We start from the raw sequence: 11,275 nt of genomic DNA, 5'->3' as shown, positions 1-11,275 counted from the left end.
AAGGTTGAACACCAGACGGGCTGCGGCATTCTGGATGAGTTGTAGGGGTTTAATGGCACAGGCAGGGAGCCCAGCCAACAGCGAGTTGCAGTAATCCAGACGGGAGATGACAAGTGCCTGGATTAGGACCTGTGCCGCTTCCTGTGTAAGGCAGGGTCGTACTCTCCGAATGTTGTAGAGCATGAACCTGCAGGATCGGGTCACCGCCTTGATGTTAGCGGAGAACGACAGGGTGTTGTCCAGGGTCACGCCAAGGCTCTTACTTACTTTGATTTCTACTTCTCAGGTGAGGGTGCTGTTTAGGTAAGGGTGATGTCTGTTCAAAACAAAACATGCTCTTTTAAGATTCACCCATATATACATTTTTTAGAACAATTAGACACCCTGTAACCCACACCTACACACTCGTGTATCAATCTGATTGATGGATTGTGTTGTGCAGGCTCAAGTGTATAACTGGCTCCTTTCACCTTCAAAGAATAGGCAAGAGGACCATCCATGAAGAATAGTAAGACACTGATTTATTTAACTACGCTATATTGTTTGTCCTTGTGTGTCTGTGCAGATTTTTAAGTATAAAGTACTCTGCAGCCACTTAGTGCTATCTCTCTCTCCATCTGTCTCGTCTGCAGGTATGTTTTGATGTGAGAGAGGATGCCAACCCCCAGTCCCGTCATCGCCACCTCACCCGCTCTTAAGATAACCTTCGGGCCAACTGGGAGCCCAAGGCTGGTTAGGAGACACCGCGAGACACTTCTGTAATTGTGACGAACTGAGAGAATATTAAGTTTAGTAGCACTGTAATTCAATAATCATACATTGTCTTCCCTGCTCCTCTGTTCTTACCTATTTACCTTTCTGTCTTTTACACTCTTATACCTCTGTCCACCACCTCTTTCTTCCTCTGTTTTTATAATGCACACCAGATGAGCATTGAAGTACAGATTTAACTTGTATTTGTAATATATTACAATTATAATATTTATAATGGATGTATTATGTATTTGTAACACTTGGATAATGAACTTCTTTCAATAAAGTGTTTCACATTCTCTACTGGTTGAAATTAAGTCTCATTTGATGAAATACTACATTATTTTTCAGTCATATCCAACACCAGGAGTCTGAATGATGCTATGTCTGCATGTATGTATTACAATTATACACTTCAACAGTATTTACCAATCCTGGTCCTGGGACATCAATGATTACACATTGTAACTATTCAATGGACTAGAAACATGATTTAACTAGTTAAAGGCTGATTTGTAATTCATATATACCAAATTTAAAAAACAGTATACTACACTTCCTATGCATCATGTAAATCCTCTAAATCCGGTTCATCTCAATATCTAATTTCCTTCATCTGCGCTGATCTGAGGACACAGGATAGGTGTAGTATTTCATCAAACTAGACTTAATTTCAACCAGTAGAGAATGTGAAACTCTTTATTGAAAGAACTAAATTATCCAAGTGTTATAAATACATAATACATGCATTATAAGTATTATAATTGTAATATTACATTATAAATGCAAGTTTTACACTCTTTCTCACACCTCTTTCTTCCTCTGTTTTTATAATGAACACCAGATATGCATTGAAGTACAGATTGAACTTGTATTTATAATATATTACAATAATATTTATAATGCATGTATTATGAATTTATAACACTTGGATAATACAGAGTTTCAATAAAGAGTTTCACATTCTCTACTGGTTGAAATTAAGTCTAATTTCATGAAATACTACACCTATCCTGTGTCCTCAGATCAGTGCAGATGAAGGAAATTAGATATTGAGATGAACCAGTTTTAGAGGATTTACATGATGCATAGGAAGTGCAGTGTACTGTTTTTTAAATTCTGTTTCTGTATATATGAATTACAAAGCAGCCATTAACTAGTTAAATCATGTTTCTAGTCTATTGCATAGTTACAATGTGTAACCATTGATGTCCCAGGACCAGGATTGGTAAATACTGTTGAAGTGTATTATTGTAATACATACATGCAGACACAGCATAATTCAGACTCCTGGTATTGGATATGACTGAAAAAGAATGTAGTATTTCATCAAATGAGACTTTATTGAAAGAAGTTCATTATCCAAGTGTTACAAATGCATAATACATACATTATTAATATTATACTTGTAATATTATATTACAAATACAAGTTCAATCTGTACTTCAATTCACATCTGGTGTGCATTTTAAAAATAGAGGAAGAAAGAGGAGGTGTGAGAGTGTAAAAGACAGAAAGGGGAAAGAGGTAAGAACCGAGGAGCAGGGAAGACTGCATAGGATTAATGAATTACCGTGCTACTAAACTTAATATTCTCTCAGTTCATCACAATTACATAATAGTGTCTCTAGCGGTGTCTACTAACCAGCCCTGGGTCCTCAGTTGGCCCGAAGGTTATCTTAAGAGTGGGTGAAGTGGCGATGACAGGACTGGGGGTTGGCGTCCTCTCTCACATCAAAACATACCTGCAAACGAGAGACGGATGGCGAGAGAGATGGCATGATTAAGCCTTGTTTTTTTTTATTCTAACACTGTCAGTCATCATAATCATCAGGAGGTGAAATGCAAAACTGACCTTGGATCATTAACTCTGGGACTACTACATCGCTATCTGTATTTCAATGTAAAGCATCTCTTTTAATAATACTTCCTGTTGACCAAGTGAACTTTCATCTGATCACGCTGTGCCCTCTATGTAGCCAGTTCAGATGTGGGAGAGGTTCACCGACACAGCTGATAGAACCTAGAGGATTTAGGGAGAAGGGTGGGAGAGGGATGAAGTGAAAGAGAGAGACTGTTATTGAGAAAATAAGGTAGTTAAAGAGACCATGTTCAACAGGAATCTGTGTGTGTGGCCTCACCTGGTGTCCACATTAAGTGGCTGTAGAGTACTTTATACTGAAAAACATGCACAGACACACGAGGACAAAGAATATAGCGTAGTTATCTAAATATAAATAATGAAGTGTCTTACTATTCTCCATGGTTGGTCCTCTTGCCTATTCTTTGAAGGTGGAAGGAGCCACATTTATACACCTGAGCCTGCTTTACTGCAGAACACAATCCACCAATCAGATTGATACACGAGTGTGTAGGTGTGGGTTATAGGGTGTCTAATTGTAATAATTTTTTTCATTATGGGTGACTCTTAAAGAGCATGTTTAGTTTTTGTACAGACATCACCCTTACCTAAACAGCACCCTCACCTGAGAAGTAGAAATCAAAGGGAGAGAAACTGGGAATTGAATAACTGCAGTTGACATAGCTAAGTAAATGGAAGAATGCTCTTATTGCAATGTGGATGGCTCTTAAAAGAGCCGTTGGTTGTGCATAGTGTAGTCTATGGTGTTGCCAGGGAACAGCACTCTCTTCGAAGAAGTAGGAGGTGAAGATCTCCCTCACACGGATTACCTCCCGTGCTGTGTTGTTGGCCCCCATCCTTGAAACATCCTGACCTCTCATCTGGCACACGGATGTGAGCTGCAGATCCCCTCCTGGTCCTCGTGTCCATCCTCATGAAGTTATGCAGGACACAGGTAGCCTTCACATGCCTGAATTCCCCCAGGATGCAGTCCTAGATGGCCCTGGTCACCAAACCGTGCAGTGCCCTACAACTGTAGGCAATTGTTTTGAAGGAATCTCCTTTAGTAAGGTATCTGTAGGAATGTGGAAGATATGTCATTATTATACTTTTACATCACCAGGTCATTGTGGATTACTAAGGTATAATATATCTTATAACAAATCATGGTAGCATTGGATAGATAGATGCATGTGCACACACATGTGCAGCATGTGACAACAGCAGGATCATATCAAGGATAGCATCACAAATGAATACATAAAAACCACTTGAAGCTTGATGATGACTTGATCATTAGAATCAGCTGTGTAGTCCCCAGGACCAGGACTGAGAATCACTGCTCTTCATTGGGACCTCTCAAACTGCGGACAGGCTTTCACAACTCTCTGTATCTGAGGACATAAAACATCGCAACAAACAGACTTCATTATACTCAAGTTAGACAGCACTGAATGTTATGTTACTTTTATCTCTGTCCTCACTTCTGGGGACTGGAACTACACAAAAGTACCTGCCCTATACAGAATAGCCTACTCTCTCACTTTGACAGTTGAGGCTGCTATCCTTTCACCCTCCTCCATGGCTGTTAGCTAGCTGTTTGTTTTTTACAATGATAAATACATCAAGATAGCTAGCTAATATGATGTTAGGTAGCTGGTGATATTTCATTCACTTAGCTATTTCATTCACTTACATTTTCAAAATGTATTTACTTACTTGAATAGGTTCTCCCAGCCATGTGGATTATTGGAAACAGGGCAGAAATTTTATTTGTGACCAGAGCGGTATAGAGCATATTACTATTTACCTGTGAATAAATTAGTGAAATGGAGAATGGATTAAACTATTTACTCATTTAATAACCAGACCTTCAGCCAAACTTGCTATGCTGAATTCTTGACGCACAATCGAACGTGCTGCTATATGCTGCCAGCACACCCACATGTGAGTCACTCTGGGCGGCCGGAGCGGCACGCAGCAATTTACTGCGTACTAATGTACACGAGCTGTTAGGGTTTGCTCATAGCGTAACTTGTTTCGCCCTTCGTCTTCTATGGTATTATGGTGGTCCGCAAACAACGTTAGAGGTGCATGTTGCCACCTACTGGGTGTGTGAAAACTAATAAACTTTAAAGCTGCAATATGTAACTTTTTGGGCGACCTGACCAAATTCACATTGAAATGTGTGTTATAAATATGTCATTCTCATTGAAATCTAGTGTAGATCTGTTCTATGTGCGCTATTTCTATGTTTCCCTTTCTTAATTTTCGTTTTTGCTTCATTTACTTTCGGTTTTGTAAACCAGCTTCAAACAACTGAAAATACAATATTTTTGGTTACGGAAAATAAATTGCACAGCGGTTTAGATGGTACAATGATTCTCTACACTCTAATTGCTTGTTGTGTCACATAAACTGAAATTAAGCGAACTATTAGAATTTTACCAACCAGGAAATGTCGGAGTGATTTCTGCATAGTGCATCTTTAAAGGTGAACTGCACCAGAGAGGAAGAGTGATGACCTACTTGGCAGAAAATCTGTCTTCCTCCAGCAGTTGGCATTTTTACATTGTTTCACCCACCAAGCAAGGAATTTTTATATGGAGGTCAATGAGAGAGTGTTGAATTTGGTCAACAAAAAAACGAATGTCTTATTTGCTACGTTAGGTTTATTTGATCGAATAGAAGTTTCGTAATGATTAAGTTGTTACGAGTGTACTGATATAAGTAGGACACTTGACATCCCGGCAACGGAAAGTAAGCAAAGAAACCGGGGCGCAACTTTCACTGGGGACGGGGTTCATGTCTCCCCCCACATTCTGAAATTGCATTTTTGCCCCCCACACACACAGTTTTATCATTGCAATGTGATACAAAAAGCGGCAACGGTGTGCTTTAGAACCATGCGGATGCCTCCCAGCTGTCAGTAGTTTAGGACCGCATGGACACGACAGAGCGGGCTGACAGGCTGTGTGAGCAAAGCTTCTGAAAGGCTGGCTGGACCAGCACGGTAGAGTTGAGCCTAGTTCATTGTGTGTGTGTGTGTTGCGCTCTTTCACCAAGTTGTAAAAGCAAGCAGAGCAGAAACGGGCTACTCTTTAATTGACTGATGTAGCTGACAAGGTGACTGCTGTTTAACTTAACAGAAAAAAAAACTAAACTAGTGTTATGATGAGTTTCTCGGGTATCAAGTAATTCATGATGCAAGAAGATATTTAACACTTAGATGGAGAGTACATACAAATATTTAATAGATTCGGTACCAGGTTCATCTAACAAAAAGGAGCGTGCTTTGCCTCTTGTCATCCAAACTACCAGACAAAGAAAACCTCCGTTTATATACGTCATGTTACATGTTTCTTCAACAACATCTGTTAACCATCAGTGGGCACTCCCTTCTTTGATGTTATTACCTTGTACCCCAAGTCAGTATATCATCTCCATCAATCATTCTAAGATAAACCTCAGTAAGCTTCCTTGACATACTGGAATCCTTTGTATTCAGACTGTGCGGCACCCAGAATCACTTATCTGCTAAATGTAACCTGGTTCCCACAACACTATGAAATGACATCATAAAAACTAGTGTTTATTTGCAGTGCTGACATGAAAGTTAGCTAATGTTTCATCTCCTCTCGACTGAGGTGAATGAATAAGCTACGCTAGCTTGCCTGTAGCTGCCACAGCCAGGTCAGCTCTAGCCTCTAGTTATCTGTCAGATTGTAATAATAGCCAGCTCATATCGCTATCTGCTGTTGTTTGTATGGAAATGTTGTGTAGCCTTTGTTTTGTCCCGTTTTAGAAGTAAATTAACTTGGCTAGCTTTCGCCAGTTGATGTACCATTAGAGAGGGAGCTGGCCAAAAGTTGGCTAACATTAGCTATTATTTTTGCCTCAATCACAGTAGACCTGAATCAAACGATGAAACCATCGGCCAAATGATTGAAGATTGATATTCTGAAGTTTTTTCAGTGCAATGTGAGTTTTATTAGACAGTATGGCAATGTAACATTATTGATCTGTCAGTTTCCCTAGCTAATTCCCTACTTTTCACACTGACACAGTGATAAACATGCTCTAACGTTACAGGCTTCACTGTCATGGTGCACAGTAGAGGTCTGCGCAGGACCGATTTCTTCATCCTGCTCCAGCCTGCACCTGCTGACTGACTCCCACTACCTCAAGAACTGGTCCCAAACCCAACTGCCGTCCCGCAATGTTATTTTAGGCGTATGTGACGGAGCTCACTTGCCAGCCATGGTCCCAGCAATTTTGCGCCCTATAGGCAATATTAAATGCACCAAAATAACCTAAAATAGGTAAAATTACCAGAGATTCTGACATGGCCCTTATATTGTATTACTGGGCTATATCGGCCAATATGCTAGATGTAGTTTAAAGAGAGCAGAGTTGGAGAGACTTTCGCTTGAGCTATTTTTATAGCCTACCTTTTAGGAATGGGAATATTTTCAGACGTAGAAATATGGGTGATCAATATTTAGGCCTATTTCTAGGCAATGTGGTGAACTATAGCCTAATCATAGGCCTATTTAGGAAGTTTTGCATAGGCCTATCGGATATAACCTACCTTTTAGGAGGACAATTTGCATGCAGAGACAAATAAATGGGTAATCAATATTTATTGAAAATGAAAACGTGCAATGCTCGTGTGCCTTTTCCTTTTCAATGATGATTAAATGTTTTGATTGCACTTCGACTCACTTTGGTTGAGCGCCCTCCACTTCTTTCCATTATCAATATTTATTTACAGACACTGTAGTAAACTACAGACTAATCATATTTAAGTTAATTTCATATTCAAGTTAACTGCCACTTGATTCTCCACCCATGTAGGCAGCCTACAGTACTCTATTTCAATGAGACTACATACTAGGCGCACTTAAACTCTCTCGCCCAACTAGGAGAGGTAGGCTACTGAAGTTTAAGCAGTGAATTCTGAGTGTGTGAATAATGTGAAAAATACAGTGGGGAAAAAAAGTATTTAGTCAGCCACCAATTGTGCAAGTTCTCCCACTTAAAAAGATGAGAGAGGCCTGTAATTTTCATCATAGGTACACGTCAACTATGACAGACAAATTGAGGAAAACAAATCCAGAAAATCACATTGTAGGATTGATGGTGGAAAATAAGTATTTGGTCACCTACAAACAAGCAAGATTTCTGGCTCTCACAGACCTGTAACTCTTCTTTAAGAGGCTCATCTGTCCTCCACTCGTTACCTGTATTAATGGCACCTGTTTGAACTTGTTATCAGTATAAAAGACACCTGTCCACAACCTCAAACAGTCACACTCCAAACTCCACTATGGCCAAGACCAAAGAGCTGTCAAAGGACACCAGAAACAAAATTGTAGACCTGCACCAGGCTGGGAAGACTGAATCTGCAATAGGTAAGCAGCTTGGTTTGAAGAAATCAACTGTGGGAGCAATTATTAGGAAATGGAAGACATACAAGACCACTGATAATCTCCCTCGATCTGGGGCTCCACGCAAGATCTCACCCCGTGGGGTCAAAATGATCACAAGAACGGTGAGCAAAAATCCCAGAACCACACGGGGGGGCCTAGTGAATGACCTGCAGAGAGCTGGGACCAAAGTAACAAAGCCTACCATCAGTAACACACTACGCCGCCAGGGACTCAAATCCTGCAGTGCCAGACGTGTCCCCCTGCTTAAGCCAGTACATGTCCAGGCCCATCTGAAGTTTGCTAGAGTGCATTTGGATGATACAGAAGAAGATTGGGAGAATGTCATATGGTCAGATGAAACCAAAATAGAACTTTTTGGTAAAAACTCAACTCGTCGTGTTTGGAGGACAAAGAATGCTGAGTTGCATCCAAAGAACACCATACCTACTGTGAAGCATGGGGGTGGAAACATCATGCTTTGGGGCTGTTTTTTCTGCAAAGGGACCAGGACGACTGATCCGTGTAAAGGAAAGAATGAATGGGGCCATGTATCGTGAGATTTTGAGTGAAAACCTCCTTCCATCAGCAAGGGCATTGAAAATGAAACGTGGCTGGGTCTTTCAGCATGACAATGATCCCAAACACACCGCCCGGGCAACGAAGGAGTGGCTTCGTAAGAAGCATTTCAAGTTCCTGGAGTGGCCTAGCCAGTCTCCAGATCTCAACCCCATAGAAAATCTTTGGAGGGAGTTGAAAGTCCGTGTTGCCCAGCGACAGCCCCAAAACATCACTGCTCTAGAGGAATGGGCCAAAATACCAGCAACAGTGTGTGAAAACCTTGTGAAGACTTACAGAAAACGTTTGACCTGTGTCATTGCCAACAAAGGGTATATAACAAAGTATTGAGAAACTTTTGTTATTGACCAAATACTTATTTTCCACCATAATTTGCAAATAAATTCATAAAAAATCCTGAAAATTACAGGCCTCTCTCATATTTTTAAGTGGGAGAACGTGCACAATTGGTGGCTGACTAAATACTTTTTTTCCCCACTGTATGTGTTTTTAATACAATAGCTAGGGTAACGCATACAAAGCAGAAAGAGGACCATTTCCAAAAAATCTGTGGGACAACAAAAATATTTTAATCCCAAAGTCGTCTGTCTGACTGCCCGCTCCCACCTGCAGCATGAAAAATGCAGACCACACTGCAATGATCTCTGTTGTGACCCACAGGTCCAGAAGGCATCCTGCCAGGAATGGAGGCCTCTAGTGCAGTCAGTGTCAAGAGTTGCTGTAGGTAGGTGTGGTGTGGAATCAGGCGCAGGACGCAGAAGTAAAGTCCAACAAAATACTTTAGTAGATCACACAAAATAATCCAACAAACCAGCCCGGAGGCGAGAAAAGCGCGCACAGGCGTACACAAACGGGCGCACTAAACAAGTGCGTAATCTTCTCCTAAAAACAAACAAGGAGGTAAGCTACAAAATAGCGCACCAAAATACAGGTAGCGCAGCAACACGACAAGGAACAATTACACACAACACCTAACTAACAACAAGGAACTAAATAGGGTGCTTAATGAGACATAACACAAAACAGGTGTGACAAACAGACAAAACCAATCAAACAAGAAACATAGAACGGTGGCAGCTAGTACTCCGGAGACGACGACCGCCGAAACCTGCCCGAACAAGGAGGAGGGGCCGCCTCGGCCGAAACCGTGACAGTACCCCCCTGCCGCCCCGGCCTCGGGACGACCAGGAGGACGCGGAGCAGGGCGCGCAGGATGACCACGATGGAATTCGGTCAGTAGGGACGGATCCAGAATGTCCCTCCTCGGCACCCAGCACCGCTCCTCCGGACCGTACCCCCTCCCACTCCACGAGATATTGGAGACCCCCCATCCGGCGTCTCGAATCCAGGATGGTCCGAACAGTGTACGCCGGAGCCCCCTCGATGTCCAACGGGGCGGAGGAGTCTCCTCAATCTCAAAGTCCTGGAGTGGACCAGCTACCACCGGCCTGAGGAGAGACACATGGAACGAGGGGGTTAATATTCTTGTAATCAATGGGCAGTTGTAACCTGTAACACACCTCGTTCAATCTCCTCAGGACTTTAAAAGGCCCCACAAACCGCCGACCCAGCTTCCGGCAGGGCAGGCGGAGGGGCAGGTTTCTGGTTGAGAGCCAGACTCGATCTCCAGGTGCGTACACTGGCCCCTCACTGCGGTGTAGGTCGGCGCTCGTCTTCTGTCGACGGATGGCTCGCTGCAGATGGACGTGTGCAGCGTTCCCACGTCTCCTCCGAGCGCCGCACCCACTCATCCACAGCAGGGGCCTCGATCTGGCTCTCATGCCAAGGTGCCAGAACCGGCTGGTACCCTAACACACACTGGAAAGGGGTTAGTCTAGTGGAGGAGTGGCGGAGAGAGTTCTGTGCCATCTCGGCCCAGGGCACATATCTCGCCCACTCCTCCGGCCGGCCCTGACAATATGACCTCAGTAACCTACCCACATCCTGGTTGACTCGTTCGACCTGCCCATTACTCTCCGGGTGGTAACCCGAGGTAAGGCTCACCGAGACCCCCAACCGTTCCATAAAGGCTCTCCAGACTCTGGAGGTAAACTGGGGGCCTCGATCGGACACTATATCCTCGGGTACCCCGTAATGCCGGAAGACGTGAGTAAATAGGAGCCTCGGCGGTCTGTAGGGCAGTAGGAAGACCCGGCATGGGAAGGAGACGACAGGCCTTCGAGAACCGATCCACAACGACCAGGATGGTGGTATTCCCCTTGTGAGGAGGGAAGGTCGGTAACAAAATCCACCGAGAGGTGAGACCAGGGTCGTTGTGGAACGGGCAGGGGCTGTAATTTACCCCTGGGCAAGTGTCTGGGCGCCTTACACTGGGCACACACTGAGCAGGAGGAGACATAAACCCTCACATCCCTGGCTAACGTTGGCCACCAGTACTTCGTACTAAGGCAGTGCACTGTCCGGCCAATACCTGGATGTCCAGAGGAAGGTGACGTGTGAGCCCAATAAATCAGCCGATCCCGGACCTCGAGCGGGACGTCGTCCGACCCTCCGGACACTGTGGAGGGCTAGGGTCGGTGCGTAATGCCCGCTCGATCTCCGCATCGACCTCCCACACCACCGGTGCCACCAGACAAGACTCCGGTAGTATGGGAATGGGCTCCACGCACCTCTCCTCCGTGTCATACCTCCG

General features: G+C 43.5%; 1 long non-coding RNA gene across 2 annotated transcripts; it reads left to right on the top strand.

The window, feature by feature from the left end:
* The first annotated feature begins 185 nt into the window (after window positions 1-185).
* LOC121573045 lies at window positions 186-1,056 on the top strand. 2 transcript variants are annotated; one of them, XR_006001950.2, is made up of 3 exons: window positions 186-286; window positions 443-508; window positions 633-1,056. It is a non-coding gene; the product is annotated as an uncharacterized LOC121573045 (long non-coding RNA). The 2 variants fall into 2 exon arrangements; XR_006657152.1 differs by having other exon boundaries at window positions 186-508.
* Window positions 1,057-11,275: the final 10,219 nt, after the last annotated feature.

The sequence above is a fragment of the Coregonus clupeaformis genome, chromosome 20 (genome assembly GCF_020615455.1).
Source record: "Coregonus clupeaformis isolate EN_2021a chromosome 20, ASM2061545v1, whole genome shotgun sequence".
Classification (NCBI taxonomy): Eukaryota; Metazoa; Chordata; class Actinopteri; order Salmoniformes; family Salmonidae; genus Coregonus; species Coregonus clupeaformis.
The sequence above is the reverse complement of the archived record's forward strand: the minus strand, read 5'-3'. Positions and strand labels throughout refer to the sequence as shown.